General features: G+C 41.3%; 1 protein-coding gene across 10 annotated transcripts in view; it reads left to right on the top strand.

Annotated features, from left to right (window-relative positions):
• The window catches only part of MGAT5 (alpha-1,6-mannosylglycoprotein 6-beta-N-acetylglucosaminyltransferase), a 333,504-nt gene that overhangs the window by 147,554 nt on the left and 169,870 nt on the right, over positions 1-16,080 (top strand). The gene's annotated exons all lie outside the window — the stretch shown is intronic.

Below are 16,080 nucleotides of genomic sequence, written 5' to 3'. Positions count from 1 at the left end.
ATGCGGTTCCCACTGGAAGGCATTTTGTTTTGCCGCTTCTGGAAACTAGAATATTGGATGAGAGAAGGAAAATTGACTAAAAACAACACCCAGATTATACGCAGCATGTTGTTGCCTACAACTCACATTAGAACCCTCCCTCCAAATCCCCCACCATCACACTGCTCTGAGGTCAGCCCCTGGATCTTTGTGCTTGAGCCAGGACTGCCCTTGTTAGGGTGACCACGATTTTCTGGGGAACCAGGACAAAGTGAAGAGCCTGAAGATTAGGATTCAGTGGTTTGGGTGAATGGTTGTGAACAAGCTGTCCATACTTTTGGTGGCTGGTAGCCAAACTCTGGTTAATAGATAAAGTAAGTAACTAGGTTACTTTTGACATAAGTTGCTGCTTTTTAAAAAATCTTGTTTCATATACTTTAAGCTTATTTATTTCCCTTTCCCGTTTGCTTGTAAAAATTCACACACTCAAGTGGGAGAGATTCTTTTCCTTTCCCACCTCGCAGTGTCAAAACATTTAATTGTTTTACATTATGCAGGCTGATTTTTATTACCTTTTTTAATGTTCTTTGCCCTTTAGCAAATTTTAAATTGCAAAATATATTTCTAATAATTCAAAGTATCCAACCAAAGTTATTAAAAATAACTTTTAATTACAACACAGAGGCAGTGTCATCTAGGCCATAAATCCTGTCTTCCTTGCAGTTTCCAACAGCTTCTGTAATTAGACAAGAGAACCTCCCACTGTGTTTAGCTGCTTATTAATAACTGGAACCATGCCCCTTCAGTATCCACTTGCCACCCTTGTACCCAGTAGAAAACGCTACTGGAAAGGCTCTATCTGGTTTCATCACTGTTTTGTGTCATATTTCTGGAGATGGAATGGAGCGTTCTGCCTTTAACTTTGCTGTTCCCCACTGCCTCTGAAGTCCTGTGGCTTGTGGGCCCCTATGAACACATCTCCTGTCATTCTTTCCCCCAAGGTGGGATCTTGCTGCCTCTGACTGTCCTGTTTGTGGCAAGGCTCACAGAGACTGCTACCTGGGCTTTAAGCTGCAGAGCACAGGGTAGTGGGTACACCTCCAAGAAGGAAATGGGAAGGACTTGGTGACTACTTCTTTCAAATGAAATTTGGAAATATACCAGCCATATGTATTGAGCTAGTTTACCGCTTAACAAGTATCATGTTTTCTAAGCCAATGGCTCTGAGTGGGACTCCTCTAAATGTGCCACTGGTGCTGTGTTTTTAATAATAATTTAAAGAACCAGAGTGTTGTGTTTTTTGTTTTTTGTTTTCCTTTTTGGGAAATCGGAGCAAATTTAGAGTTACGCATTTAATGAATAACCTCATTCGCATATCTTTGCATCTTTCAGGTATGTGTGGGACATAGTCCATACCATCATGATTTTTACTGGGTAATTAGGAAAAGAATACACATGCATAAAACGACACAAACCATAGTTGCTGTAAAGTAGGGGTGACTCAGAAAAAAATTGAGAGGCAGGGAAGGAGAGGAAACTAACATTTAGTAGCTGTCCAGTAAATACAAGTTCCTCTTCCTGACCCTCCAGTGTACATGATTTTACTTAATCTTCTTAGCACCTCTGAGAAGTGTTTTCACAGGTTTTGTTGAGTTTAAGTGCTTGGGAATGGATAACTGTTGGTACTGGAGTTCCCTGAGCTCAGCTTAAGATCTGCTAGTGCTGTGTAGAGAAGAGATTCTGAGTGTTAGCTCTATCTCTCCTTCCATTTGTAAATTATCAGAAAGGTATGCGTCTGTAAAAAGGTGCTACCATTTTCTTACCTAGAAGAGAGCTGCCAGTTTCCTAGATTTAATCATCTGTCTCATCAAGTGATTTCTCTGTCTCAGGGTCTGCTCTCAGGCTGATGTTTGTAAAAGCTGGTCCGTGTGTGTGTGTGTGTTTGTGTGTGCACGCATGCATGCTTGCAGAGGCATCCCTTTCATAGACACTGTCTTGTTCAGAGTGGGTATAGATATGCTGGGCAGCCTTCTTCATTTCCCCCAGAAGGTGGGTAGTCCTTTGTATCTTGTCAATCAACCACATATTTTTAAAAAACGATTTGCCATGTCTATAGAGTACCAGAAAGAAGGACGAGGACTTAAGTGAATGGTTCTCATTTATGGGCAGCCCTTCCTTGCTTTTCTGCCCTCTCTCTGATCCACGACCATGCTGGTGTCTTCAGTACCCTCTGTCAACCCAGGAATGGCTCCTGAGTTGTGGGAGTTCAGTTTTATGGAGTTCCAATCCTCACTAAGTGAAGTTTTTCTCTCTCCCTTCCTGAATGGAGACATGTGGTAATTGCACAGAAATGTTCTCCCTGGTGTGTCTTTACTGCTGACTCTGGTGTCTTATTGCTCACTGATGTTTCTGATTGCTTATTGTTGTGTCTTATTGCTTGCTGATATATCTTCTGGTTGGCTATAAACTGTCTCTAAATTGGGTACCATAGCAATTGAAGAAGGATTCCCTAAATTTAAATTTATTTTCTTTAAAGGGATAGCTGTGTGTGTGTGTGTGTGTATGTGTGTGTGTGTCTCATTTTCTGTCTCTAGCTGTGTTCTGTGTAGCTTTTATCCAGTATGGCTTATCTTCACAAATTTATCACCGAGGGATTTTTTTAATGTGAAAGTAAATTTGCCCCTAGAGAAATTTAGTTGGAAATGAACTTTATTAAAATCAAGAAATCAGACTGAACTGGATTTTTGAGCTCTGTTTGTCTTGTTGGAGAGAAAGGGGACTCAAAGGAATGAAAAAGTGGATTTTTAAAATCCCCACCCTTCCACCAATCACACAGTAAATAAATTTCTCCATATTTACTTTCTGAAAGGGTTTGAAAGGCCTTCATCAAAATTCTCACTTTTAGAATGCTGCTTTGGATTTGAGAAAGACCCATTCTGTCTTCAGTTTTGTGATCTTAAATGAGGAAGTGGAGTGAATAGGATTGGATCTGTGGTTCTTTGCCATCTACCTGAAATGGGGAAAAGGTAAAAAGTGTACATATCTGATAATGAAAATGCTTGCCTTCTAAGGACTGAGACAGTATCTGATTTATCTTTGTTCTGCCCATAGTGTCTTGATTTTAGCCTTACCTGTTGAGGATAATTCAGTAAATATTGCTCACATGGATTGGTTTCTATTGGAGGGAACAGCATTTGGTTTCATCACTCAGAGGAGTTTCTTACGGTTCGTCTTCTCCATTTACATTTGTGGTGATTTGCCTGGAAGTCGGAGTTGGTATTTCATTTCCATAGTTCTCAGACCTTAGCAGACACCACCTAAGAGTGGGACTGCCTTTTTCGTTGGTCAGGACTGAACTTCCCATTGATGGTTCTGGAATGTGGAGGCTTCATAGGATGTGATAGTTACAATTCTAGATTGTGATATTTTAGAGGACAACAACATTGTGCAGCCTCTCATAAATGTGCATGTGTACACATTTATTTATACTCTCAATATTGAGTTGTCATCCATCGTCAGCTGAATAACTGGTCAGTGTTGACTGTTCCCTAAAAGCCAAAACCATAATGATAGCATCCACGTAGTGTTGTGATGACTTAATAATTGCAAGGTCACTTGGGAAGCAGAATCACAAAATCAAAGGTACAGGTATAACTCAAGTGACTGTTTCCTGGTATTTAGTCCAAATTGAACTTCCGGCAACCCTGCATTTTTTCCAAAGTCAGTAGCAAATAAAGGAACACTTTCCAGTATTTGGGGTTGAAGTGCAATGTATTTGGATTTGGAAGCTGTTCTTAAAAACAGCAACCATTATTATTATTATTATTACCATTTGAAAGTTGAAAATGAAAAATGTCCCTGCTGAGTTCTAGGGCTTGCATTTGGAAGTACAGTTTTCCCCCTTTGTGCTGCTAATGGACCTTGAAATTTAGTTGCACCCATGCTATTTCCTTGTATGTGTACCTGTGTTATCAGTTTGTGTTGAAGTAGCACCTGAAGTGTCCCAGCTCCAACCCTGGGCAGTAGCTCAGCAGATGACTTTCCCAGGGTCAGATATTGGCATGTCAGTGAGATCCCAGATGCTACTGAGAGATGGGACAGAGATGAGATTGCAGGTGCTTTCCTATTAAGTTGAGCAAGAAGCAGATATGTTCTGTCTATTTACCTGTCATTTTCTGTTTTGTTATTTGCAATGGTAACAATAAATGTGTGGACCCTTGTCAGAAGCTATTCTTTTGGTATCTTTACAGAAAAATGCTTGTCTTTGTTGGTATGATTTTCACTTTGTGTAGTCAAGGATATTTTGATTTTTATTTAGAAGAAGAAAAACAGTTCAGAAGTGATGCTGATCTTTGAGGAAGTGTATCTATAGCAGTGATTAACAGCTGTGGGTGATTTTGCACCCAGGGGACACATGGCAATGTCGGGAGACATTTTGGTTGTCACAAATGAAGAGGTGCTATTTTCCTTCTTTTTTTTTTTTTGAAACAGTGTCTCACTCTGTCGCTCGGGCCAGAATGCAGTGGCACCATCATACCTCTCTGCAACCTCGACCTTCCATGTCCCCACCCCCTGCCACCTCAACCTTCCGAGTAGCTGGAACTACAGGCAATGTGCCATCATGCCTGGCTAATTCTTTTTTCTTATTTTTCATAGAGAATGGGGTCTTGCTATGTTGCCCAGGCTGGTTGGGCTCCTAGGCTCAAACGATCCTCCTGCCTCAGCCTTCCAAAGTGCTGGGATTACAGGCATGAGTTGCTGTGACCGGCCTATTTACTTCTAATAAATGAAGGCCAGAAATGCTGTAAAAAGCATCCTACAATATATAAGACATCGCCCACAATAGAAGTATCCAGCCCCAAATGTCAATTATGGCAGGTTTGTGAAATTCTGATCTATGAAATACTGTTAGAATCTGGTGCCAGCAGATATTTTCACCTATGGTTAGTGCAGAAAGATGCCTGAGACACTGAAGTTTCCTGATAGGCCAGCTGAGACCTAAAGTTCCTTTCACTTTTGCTAGCAAGGCTGTTCACAAGCCCTGCTCCCCCTGCCCCCTAACCTCCACCTCATTTAGCTTTGCCACTGGTCTTGGAGGCCTCCAAGGAAAGAGATTTTAGAAACTCCCAGAAGACTATTTTAGGATCTTGACCTTAAGGAACTCCTTTCCTGGCCCACAGTGTGCTTTTGGCAATGTGCATTTTACTTCTGCTTCTATAGAAGGTAATTATTTCTTCTCATGAAAGGGCCACTAATTCCAGATAACAATGATACAAAGCAGTCTTAGAGAATGGGTTTAAATTGCAGAATGTTTTAGAAGAAATTCTTTGTTATTTTAAGCAAAGTATATAATTATCAAGATATAAGAGAGTAAATTAAATAAGTTAAAGAAAACAAGACAGGTTCCCAAAGATCTACTTTACATCAGAAAACACCCTTCACAGCATACTTGGAGCAGTATTGAAGACAATGAGACTAGAGAGTTAATTGGGATTTGTGAAGCATTTTCAGTGTTAAATGAAGGAGTTTCTATTTTGTTCCCTGGGTGGTGACAGTTGATGAGAGGTTTAAAGTAGGAGGATGAATAGGTGTGAGGTCTGTATTTCCAGAGAATAATTACTGGCCATGTGGAGTGAGATGCATATGAAGGGTGAGAGAGACTGCAGTTAATCTCCAGTTAGGAGGAGAATGCCCTGGATTAGACATGTTCCTACGGCCCGGGGAGAAGGAAAATTTGAGACCCATGTTAGGGTGAAGCTGGTGTGATGGGGACACGGACAGACTGTGGGAAAGGGCAAGGGAGAAGTTGTCATAATGATTTCCAAGGGTGTAGCTTGAAGGATAACTGGGTGACTCATTATTGAGGAAACAACCCAGCAGAGAGGCAAGGTTCCATGAGGACTGTAGCCGCAAGCCATTTGTTTCAGAATATCGGCTTAAAGGCAGTTGAAACTTTGGTGCCAGTGTTGAGGAGATGAGGGACAATGAAAGGCAGCATCTGTGGAACCAGACTGGCCTGGTTCAAATACTCGCTCCACCACTTCATAGCAGTGTGACTTTGGGTAAGTTTCTTAACCTTCCTCTGGCTGAGTTTCCCCATTTCTAAAATGGGAGAAATAATAGTAGTGCCCATTTCACAGTATTGTTAGGAGGTATATTAGTCCATTTTCATACTGCTATAAAGATACTACCTGAGAGTGGGTAATTTATAAAGAAAGGAGGTTTTACTGACAGAGTTCCACGTGACTGGGGAGGCGTCAGGAAACTTAAATCATAGTGGAAGGGGAAGGAAGCACATCTTACATGGCAACAGGAGAGAGTGAACAAGAGAGGAAGGAAGTGTCACACTTTAAAATCATCTGCTGTCCCGAGAACTCACTACCATGAGAATAGCATGAGGGAAACTGCCCCCATAATCCATTCACCTCCCACCAGCTCCCTCCTCTGACATGGGATTAAAATTCGAGATGCGATTTGGGTAGGGACACAGAGCCAAACCACGTCAGGAGGATTAGGTGAGACCAATAATGTACTTAGAAACATGCCTGGCATAAAGTCAGTACTGTATGAGCATTTGTTAATTACAGTTTAAAAGTTACATATTTGGAATATTGGCATAAAAATGGAACACTGTAGTGACTACTTCTTTGGATATCACCACTAGATTAGGAAATAATTTATATATTTTTATATAGATTTAGGAAATAATTTTGTATATACAGATTTATAGATTAGGAAATAATTTTGTATATAATATTTCACTGGAACACTTTAAATTTGAAGTTCCCAAATTGATCTTTTTGTGCCTCTGTTGTCAATATTTGACTCATCACAAAATTCATGTTTTGTCAATAATCTCTTGGTTGCAAGAGGCCAACCACCTAGCTTATATTAACTTAAACTAAAAGGGAACTTGGAGCTCATGTCATTTAAAAGTTTGTAGGATGCTGTGAGAGATTCAGACATGGGAACCATCTTCAGGAACCTCAGCTGTGTCCTCTCAGGTATTGGATATTGTCAGAAGCCATTCTTTTGGTGTGTTTGCCGAAAATTCTTGTCATTGTTGGTATAGTTTTCACTTTGTGTTGTCAAGAGGGTTTTGCTTTTTATCATTAAGAAGAAAATATTGGGAGGCCGAGACGGGCGGATCACGAGGTCAGGAGATTGAGACCATCCTGGCTAACACAGTGAAACCCCGTCTCTACTAAAAAATACAAAAAACTAGCCAGGCAAGGTGGCGGGCGCCTGTAGTCCCAGCTACTCGGGAGGCTGAGGCAGAAGAATGGCGTAAACCTGGGAGGCGGAGCTTGCAGTGAGCTGAGATCCGGCCACTGCACTCCAGCCTGGGCGACAGAGCAAGACTCCGTCTCAAAAAAAAAAAAAACAAAAAGAAAATATAGTTCAGAAGTGATGCTGTCCTTCAAGGCTGTGTTAATATGTTGTGTCTTTTATTTTACCTTCATTCTTAGGCCATCTTTGCTTGGTGGGGGCAGAGATGGATAGTTCCAAGGAGACTCTAGGTTTTAGTTTTCAGTCCCAGACGACTGTGCTGCTTTCCAGGAGGTTTTGGCAACTCTCTAGAGCAGGGTTACGATTGGTTTGGCCTGGCCTCTATGCCTATTTATGATCCAGTCAGAGTGACCAGTATCATGTTCCATCCTGATTGGCTAGGCCTGGGTCACATGGGCCACCCCGGGAATTAATGGTATAGGAGAGGAGTCCCTGAAGAGATTCCAGACGAGCAGATAAAATGCGTATGGCTACTAGAGACCCTGGTCATGTCATGGTTTGGCTTTCTGAAGTTATCTTAAACCTGACTCAAGCTTTTCTCTCCTTGAGTGTTTGGAGGGCAAAGCCTCAGGTCTGCTAACTTTCTGCCTCCATTTTAAGCAATACTGTGGCTGCATGTGCCTCAACCCCACTTGGAACGAGCCCAAACCCCTGCCTGCAGTTTATTCATGCTCTTACACACTTAACATGTTTTTGTCCACAGCCTGACATGCTGCTTTTGTTCTGGCTGACTCTTCTTTATCATCTTTTTTAAGTCTCATCTGAAGCTCTGTCTCCCTAAGACTTGCTTGATGCCCCTCACACCCCAGAGGTTTGTGGTGTCCTTGCCTTGTATTCATACCATGTGTGTCCTTGGACTTTTCCACTCTTTGCTTGTCTTCACAGCCAGTCTGTAAGCTCCTCAAAGGCATGGGTGGGATCTTAGGTTTTTCTTTTCAGTTCAGTGCTGAGCTTGGAGTCTGGCAAATCACAGGTTTTATCAATAAATGTCCAGCTGTTTATACTCCTCCCTTTCCTGAATACACTCCTGCTGGCCAGCCAATGTGTCCTGGAACCTTTGCCATGATACTGATGACCATGCTTTCACTTCTAGATCACCATTTCTGCCACTCCTGTGCTTTGACAGCTCCCTGAATCCTTTTGGAATTCTCAGAAGCACCTGGAAAGTTTACTGTTAAATTGTTAAGACCGGAAAAGCCTTTGCTTCACTTCACTTTTGAAAACTGAGATTCCATAATAAGAACTTATTTTGTGTTTCTTCATGGCTAATTATAAAAATATAAGTAGGATTTTAAAAATTCAGGCCACCTCCACTCCCTGAGAGGTTGCTCTGAAGGAATAGTTCTTGCAGAAAAGAAACAGGGACCCAGAACTTCTAATTCTGTTCGACTAATTACTGACCCTTCAAGGAATACATGGCTTGTTTCATTTCAAAAAGTGAGGCTATCTATATCCCTGTCGGGAATACTGTTCCTCCCCAGCCACTTGATGGGGGAACTCAGTAACATACACTGCAGGGTTGTCCTGGAGACCTTAAAAGTGCCTCTGCTCAGGGTTGTTCTTTGTACTGGTGATGGGACACGCTGAAATTAGACTTGTTTGTTTTAATCAGAAGGCGACAGATCCCACTTGCTTAATTTGGCTTAATGAGGTATGTGTATACAGTTGTGATATCAGCTTACATATGGTATTGATTCAATAGACATTCCACAGCTACAGCATAGCATATGCTTTCTTAAATAGTCCCTTGTCTGTGCTGTTTCATCCTTTACCTGTTTTCACTGACAAGTATTTCAACAAACTCACTGTAGAGCCTGACATTTTAAAATTTAGAAAAATACTTGGAATAAAGCTGATTTGGTGAGACATGAAAGACAGGTATCTGACTCTATGTTTTTGAAAAGGTTTTGTAGGTTTGAAGATTTCTGGGGTTTTGAGAGATTTTCCTTTAAGCTGTGCTTTTGGCTTTGCATATCCACAGCTTCTAAAATTAGGCAGCCTAAATAAAAATCAGTTGCTAGTTTTTGTTTTTCCCTTCTCGCTTACATCCCAGAAAAAGAAGAGAGAAAGCAATGCGGCGTGAAGATGGTTTGAAATTCTTTGGGTTTAGAAAGGACAGAAAGAGGGATTCAATTAGGGATGTGACTAAGAAGCGCTGAACTGCCCTACAGTTCAGGACAGCAGAAATCATCTTCATTTCACAGCCTCCTTTTTCTGTCCTTATTTTACCCTTGAACGTTCAGCAAGTCTCACGTGTGGGATCACGAACCCCAAATCCACTTATGTCAAGGGGAGGGCCCATGGCGTAGACAGAGCCAGCCGAGGATGACGTGTCTGGGATTATAAACTGCATTTTAATTTGTATTGTCAGAGTTGGACAGCTGCACTCTTAGCTGGTTTTAAGCTGTCTTGAAGTTTGTTGGAGAGGTTTTCTAGTCAACGTTTATTGTGGAAACTTCCCTTTACCTTGGTGCAGCTGGAGATGGACTCTTGAACCAGAGACAAGCAGACATCCAGTGAAGGACTTGTGCTATGTTTTCCCCCACTGGGGGACTTAATTAAACAGCAGCCATAGGATTATGGGACCCTTGGATAAACCCAGTTAGTTTCCTCATTGATAAAATGAGAATAAGAACCTGTGCCATGGTATTGTTGCTAGGAGTATGAGTTTATACATGGAACACACTCAAGCTGCTGGGCACAAAATAAGACCTCAGTAAGTTTTGGCTATTGGTTCTTACGCTTCTTAAGTGTCCAACTCAGGTTTTCACTCCTGGGCCAGGCATGTAGCAGATGGTCATGCTTGATGGGCATGTAAACTACCCATTCCCAATGTTGCATTTTATGCAGAAAACCAGACCTTGTGAAAGGGTTGTCCAGAAGCTACTTGACAGTCACAGCCTGAACCTGGTCTTTGGCATCAGACATTTTTGAGCAGAACTCTGGGTCTGCTTGCATACTTGCTGTTAACATTTTATTTTATTTACCATTGCTAAGCCTCCAATTTATGCTCTGTGCAATGGTGATAGTGACACCAACACTGTCCTCATGGTGAGGATGCAATGAGATGATGCATATTGAGATCCTGGTCCAACATCTTCTCCCTGTGACCTACCTACTGACCTTGCCCTCTGTGATTAATACCCTGTTAGAAAGGAGTAGTCACAGACATAACGTGGCAAACACTGATGTATCTTTTATCCAACCTACGCTGACTGCATGATGCCAGGTCTGTGTCAGGCTGTGGAAATGCAGCTGGGTAGGAAACTAGGGCTCCTTTTGGGAATGTTGAGTTTACCATCTACTGGAGGAGAATGACTGAGTGTATTGGCTGTGCTCCTATCTTTTTTGACCCTCAACTTGTAGCTGCTTTCACCCCAGTCTAAGAGAACCTGTTGGCTTTGCCTGACCTTTTGGCCTTGGAAATGACCTTCAAACTCTATAACCATCTCAGGATAGGGATAGCAATGACATACAGCAACTGGCACAGAAGGAATTTTCTCCTGTCACAAGGCAGAAGTTGTATGGCTCCTGTGCTACTTGTCACAGCAAGCTTAAGCAGATCTAGAAGCTGCCTGACCCTTTACTGTACCTTCCCACTCCAAAATAGGGAGGGAAACTCCTGTGCGGGAGTGCTCAGCTCTCAAGGGAAGACAGTCATTAACCTGTCTAAACTCTGTGTTAATAGAACCTTCTTGATAATTGCTTTCATTAAGTGTGGTTAATGTGAACAGTACAAGTTATAGCAAGATTTGCAGAAGAACAAAGTAAATATTTAAGACTTTATTTCAGGGTGCAGTTGGGTCGAGGCAAAGAGAAGATTAGTAGAAGCTGTAACTGATGGTATCTGACGTTGAAACACAGTGAACCTCTTGGCAGAAGTGCCAGTCATTTCTCATCAGTGGTTCACAGAATCCTAACTCTGGGGAGGCAGATGGGTGTCTCCTGGAGATGGTTGTGAGTTCAGGTTTTCTCCTTTCACTTCTGGCCTCTAGTCAGACATGAATGACATGGTGATGAAGATAAACTGCCTTCCCTGTACCACCCAGGAATGCAGTGAGGATTAAGAAGGTGGCTTTTAGCCTGTGGCTATGCCACATGGCGAAGGATGGTTTTCCCTGAGGGCAGAAGGCCATTATTAGCAACTGAGTTGGTCAGGAAAACTCCTGAGTTGGGCAGGAGTGTGTGCCATGCCGGGCTTAGGTGTACAGCGCTGTCAAACCAGGCACCTGGGGATTAATTTAGCATGGGTTTTCATGCCTCCAGGCTACCAGTGACCATACAGCCATCATCTCTACCTTTAAGTTGATGTGTATAACTGAATAATAGTGCTTTGTTTTCAAAAGGAAACGCTTGAAAAATAGTGCTTCTATAGTACAAGGAGGGATGCTCTGCTGAAAATCTGGAAATTACAGCTAAGCAAAAAGATGAAAATACAAAGCAGCTGTTATTCTACCACCCAGAGATTGATTGATTTGTTTCTTTACTAACAGATATGGCAAGTGCCTGTTCTGTGCCAGGCACTGTCTAGACACTGGAGATAGTGATGAGCAAAACCAAGTCTCTTCTTTCTGGAGATTACACTCCAGCCATGAAGGCAGGTAGTAAACAAATACATAAACACATCTGGTAAAAAATGCTTGAGGAACAGCAAAGTAGGGTAAGGAATTAGCGAAGGAAGCGGGTGCTGTTTCAGGTTTGGAGTTTGTCAAGAAAGCCTCTCTGAAGGAGAGAGACTGAGCAGAGACCCATATTATTGAGGGAGGGAGGCCTGGGGCTCTCTGGTTAGCTGCCAGAAGGATCAGTCTGTACAACAGCCCAGGACATATTCTTCCCAGGTGTGTTTAAGAACCACTGTTGGGCCCTTTTAATTCTAATACAGAAGGTGGCCTATTAAAACCAAAACCAAAAAAAAAAAAAAAAAAACACCCCATAAAAGGACCTTTTACTGTATCATCTGTCATTTATGTTTCTGCTAGGCTGAAACTGGATTTTTGAGAGAGCAGTGTTGGAACCACGGAAAGGTCTGGATGTGTTAACACATTGGTTCAACATGTGATTAGACCTGTGTGCGCACTACAGACTCAGGCTGCTGGGGTTCACTTCTGAGTTCCACAGTGGTGCAACTGTAGTGAAGTCATTTAGAGAGGTTAAGTCTCAGTTCTCTCATCTGTACAGCAGAAACTAGCTTATGGGGCCACATGAGAAAGTGTCTGTGGAGGGTTGGCACATGGTAAGTGCTCAGTAATTATTGGCTGTTGCTATGATTAACAAAATGTGGTTTTGGCAAATGGTTTTAAAAGGGTCTGTATGTGCCTTTATTCCCTAAGTTTTTAACCAAAACTAAGGAGCCTTGAAAATTATGTTAGAGGCACCAAATGGGGAGCAGGTTCTAGTCATTCATCAAAGAAGGAGCTAAATAAAATCAAGATTTAACAGAAGGATCACACATTTGGGGTAGGGTTTGGAGTTTCAGTCATGAAGTGGGAGCACAGTTTATAGGGTTCAACTTCTTGTCTGTAGGTGCCTATCTCTATTCACATTTAAAGCCATTGTTGAGGAATGTAGTGTCTTTTTTACAGAAACTGTTCTCAGTTTGGAGAATGTGAGTGTGTGGCTTTGAGGCTTCAGAATCCCACTGTGAAGTTGTCATTGGTCTTCATGGTTATTTATGAGGCTTGCCCTAAAGTGGGTCCTGTTCTTAACAGGAGAATGATACAGCTTCCCCTGGCAACTGGGTTCTTTCTCTGTGGTGCAAGGATACATCTCTGCAGTAGGCTCTCTGAGAAATCTGTGACTGGCTAGCAATTAGAGTTGAGAGTGTAAACTGGCCACAGACTGAGGAATTCCAGGCTTCGGACCGTGAGCCCTAGTGAAGAAATGTAGGGCCGGGGCTCAGGAGGCTAGAATTAAGCCCATTGCTGACAGAATTGATGCTGAGATCCTCAGCAAATTGCCTTATCTTTGTTTCCTCTTTCAGATCCAGAGACTCATGAGCTTTTATAAGTGGAAAAGATTTAGATGTTCTAACATTTCCCCCAAATGGGAGACTGCAGCTTTCCAAAATCCTTGGTGGATGGTTCTCCAGATTTATCTCAACAATTCTAGTGCTGGAACTTTTAGCTGCCATACTGTTCAACTGTAGTGGGCCACATTTACATAGCCTGTGTCAGGGGTCAATAAACTGTGGCCCATGGGCCAAATCTAGTCCACTACCTGAATTTATAAATAAAGTTTTATTAGAACACAAAACTTTCCCATATATTTACTTATTGTCTGTGGCTGCTTTCATGCTACAACTGCAGAATTTAGTAGTTGTAAAGGAGACCATATGGCCCACAAAGTTGAAAATACTTTCTATCTGGCTTTTCACAGAAAAGTTTGCCAACCCCTGGCCTAAATGAATGGTGCTCTCTGGAATGCAGTACGTAGTCTGCATGCAACCCTGTGTGCTAAATGTATTAGATTTGTAGAGTGTTCATAAAATAGAGGAAAAAAAAAAAACCACTGTTTATTGAGAGATCGCTGTGTCCCAGGCACAAATAATAACTTTAAAATACTTTATTAGTTCTTTCCTCAGAGCAAACCTGCAGAAGAGTTATCTCAACTTAATAGAGTATCAGGGTAGGAGATGATGTGTAATCTGCCCAAAATGGTGGCAGTCTGAGACAGGGTTTAGAACCTGGCTGGTGCATCTCTAATGTGCCCATTTAAAGATGCTGCTACTGCTGGGACAATGGCATTTCATTGTGTATCACACCAGAAGGTTACATGTGGCATTTTTAAAGATGAAAATAGTTTAAGGCTCAAGAATGGAAGATAAGCTAAGAGTCCATACCTTTCTGGTCATTTGGATATTGTAAATGTTTCAGGTGTTAAGCATACTGAATTTTGTGAGTTTTGATTTTTTTTGTTTTGGTCTTCTTTTTGCTATTGTGTATTGATTGCCCTTTGATTTTCTTCTTTACCATTCTATATTTTAAATGAAGACATTGTCTCTAGAGAAATATCTAGAATTGTTTTCCAATACTTTTTCTGCTTTAAAAATTCACTTTTTATAATGCTTGATAAGGCCAAGTTAATGTAGGAAATTTGGAAAATACAGAAAAGAATAAGGAAAAAAAAGTCTTGTAATCCTGTTTTCTCGAGCACTTGACAGCTTTTTTTCTGTGCATATATTGTATAAATATTATTGTACTCTTTGTTTCAAAGTCTTGATTTTTAAGGGAGCATTCTCTTTATTCTTCCAAAGCTTTATTTTTAAATAACTACATAATATTAACTAGGTTCTCAATTTTTGTTTTTCCTTTATTCTACAAAGATTATTGTGGTAAACGTAAATCTTTGCATTATTCTCTTGGGAGAGTTTCTTAGAAACAGAATGGCTAGGTCTAAGGGCATAAGCCCTTTTTAAGTCTAATATTTATTTCTATCAAATTGGTACACGTATATAATTTTAAACTATAAATTTAAAGGTCAAATAGTATAAGTCTGTAACAAAAATCTGTCTTCTGCTATATACTTCATTTCTTCCTACCCCTGACTTTTGTTCCTAAAACACAAATACTTTTTTTTTTTTTTTTTTTTTGAGACGGAGTCTCACTCTGTCGCCCAGGCTGGAGGAGTGCAGTGGTGTGATCTCGGCTCACTGCAACCTCCGCCTCCCAGGTTCACACCATTCTTCTGCCTGAGCCTCCTGAGTAGCTGGGACTACAGGTGCCCGCTACCACGCCTGGCTAATGTTTTAAATATTTTTAGTACACACGGGGTTTAACCATGTTAGCCAGGATGGTCTTGATTCCTGACCTCATGATCCACCCTCCTTGGCCTCCCAAAGTGCCAGGATTACAGGCGTGAGCCACCACGTCCGGCCAAACACAAATACTTCTAACTCTTGTTTCTTCCAGTAATATATTTTCATATTTCTCCATAACATATTTATGTTGCTTTTTCTTATCTTGCATTTTTTGAGGTTATCTACTGATTTTCTATTATGGAAGATGGGAATTTAGCTCTCTGAGACTGCCACCATTGCCAGCAACCCCTCCACCACATGGCTGCTCTCTGTTTTCCAGAATCAGAATGTCCTAAATATTTGTTGGGGTTAAATTAGTGGTCAGTGCTTACTCTATAAGGACACTGTTTAGCCACCTACTAAAATAAAATAGGGTGATAGTAAATTGCCTTTCTAATTCATCTTTCTGTTTTTCCCAAAGTTAATAATTTACTTCATATGTTTGCATTGTTTTGATTCATTAGGACAATATTTACTAATTGCTTTCTGTGTGCCAAGCCACACATCAGTGAACAAAACAAAAAAAGTCTTACCCTTACCAAAATTCAGCCCTAAACATTCCACCAGAGAACCCTTCTTACTGCGGCCCACAGATCAAATAGTTTGGCATGCTTTTATTCCATAGTCGTCTTCCTGATGCTTTCTGCCCTCCTGCTACAAGCTGGCCTGGCTGTGTCCTGGGCCTGCTGTACAGTTGTCATAGGACTGACTGTTTCCAAAGCCCCTTTCCCTTCTTTGGTGCTGGATCTCTTATTTCTTAGATTCCACATTTTCTTCTTTGTTGGTTTCTTGCCTCATCCTGTAGTAGTTTTCTGAGAGAAGAAGGTAAATGGAGGGGAAATAATGAGATTTCTTTCCCTTTCTTTCTTTCTTTCTTTCTTTCTTTCTTTCTTTCTTTCTTTCTTTCTTTCTTTCTTTCTTTCTTTCTTTCTTTCTTCTTTTCTTTCTTTCTTTCTTTCTGATGGAGTCTCACTAGGCTGGAGTACAGTGGCTCACTGCAACCTCTGCGTCTTGGG

This window comes from Rhinopithecus roxellana, chromosome 14 (assembly GCF_007565055.1).
Source record: "Rhinopithecus roxellana isolate Shanxi Qingling chromosome 14, ASM756505v1, whole genome shotgun sequence".
Classification (NCBI taxonomy): Eukaryota; Metazoa; Chordata; class Mammalia; order Primates; family Cercopithecidae; genus Rhinopithecus; species Rhinopithecus roxellana.
This window is presented reverse-complemented; position numbering and strand designations above follow the sequence as displayed.